Genomic DNA, 1,539 nt, shown 5'->3' on the forward strand with positions numbered 1-1,539 from the left:
TCAGTGTCAGTATTAGAGCTCCTGTCACTGAGAGGAAACAGAAACATTTACAGATGATTGGATTCTCTGCTGCATTCAGCTAAATGATGCATCTGTGGCTGATTTGCTCCCAACATGCTGAATTTAAACACATTTACATCTGAAAATGTTCTGATTTACAGCTGTATTAGGACATATTGTTGCTTCAGCTGGATGTTTATGATTGTGATGTAGTTTTTATTGAGAATAAGTTCATCTCTGTCAGTTTTTCTTGATCTCTGTCTGCACTGAAGTAACAACTGCTGACCTGCTTACTTTCTTCCAATGAACATTTTTGTAAAAGCTTTTAAAGTTCGATTTTCTGTTTAAATAAAGGTTCAATCTGTCTGGTTTGAAGGTCTGACTCGTGGTCTCCATGTTGTCCTGAAGTCTTGGTCGTCTTTGTTTTACTCAAACAGCCAAAACAAAGAATTATTAAAACAAAAGGCTGTGCAGCTTTTACCCCCGGGAGCAGCTGACTGACATCTCTTTAGTGTTCGACATGAAGGACCCTGAAGTCCAGTCATGACCAGAACCAAGCAGACCGGAGGGGAAGCCGCTCGCCCCGAAGCCTCACCGCTGCAGGCACACCACCCGAAGCTGCGCTTCCAGAGCCCGGTCCAGGAGACAGACCTGCCCTTCCAGAGCCCGGTCCAGGAGACAGACCTGCCCTTCCAGAGCCCGGTCCAGGAGACAGACCTGCCCTTCCAGAGCCCGGTCCAAGAGACAGACCTGCGCTTCCAGAGCCTGGTCCAGGAGACCGACCTGCGCTTCCAGAGCCTCCATCATGGCTTCCCTGGTGGGGCTCCTGGAGGACACCAGGACCGAGGACACATTGGGACAGACGGCTACAGGAGACCCTTCCTGCCCACAGCCGTCAGCATCGATGACAACTCTTTAACTAAACCAGGATAACGAGCAACAGCAGCACTGAATTATTGACCAGAGGAAAACATTTCAGACAGCTTCCAGTCTTCCCAGCAGATTCACCCCAAAGGTCAGACCATGCAGTGCTCAGAGAAATGAATCTAGTTGGAGTCGGGACCAAACCGTAGCTCACAGAACACCAAGATGAAGGTCTTGAGAAGAAATCTAGATTTCTGCTGAAGTGAAGAAGATATTTTTGCCACAAGTGTTAAAAGATAAAAAGTGAAGGTTTAAAATGAACAAAAATAATCTGACTGTCGAGGCTGTTCTCAGCTTCTTGCCTAATTGTTGTTTAAACAATTCCTCACTTCAACCAGACACAGACGGGTTCTCTCAGGTCTTCAGGTCCTTCCTGCTGCTGGTTTCAGGTCAGGAGCTGGAACCAGGTTCTGTTGGGTCAGGAGCCAAAACCAGGTTCTGTTGGGTCAGGAGCCAAAACCAGGTTCTTTTGGGTCGGGAGCCAAAACCAGGTTCTGTTGGGTCGGGAGCTGGAACCAGGTTCTGTTGGGTCGGGAGCCAAAACCAGGTTCTGTTGGGTCAGGAGCCAAAACCAGGTTCTTTTGGGTCGGGAGCCAAAACCAGGTTCTGTTGGGT

The sequence above is a fragment of the Kryptolebias marmoratus genome, linkage group LG2 (assembly GCF_001649575.2).
Source record: "Kryptolebias marmoratus isolate JLee-2015 linkage group LG2, ASM164957v2, whole genome shotgun sequence".
NCBI classification, from domain to species: Eukaryota; Metazoa; Chordata; class Actinopteri; order Cyprinodontiformes; family Rivulidae; genus Kryptolebias; species Kryptolebias marmoratus.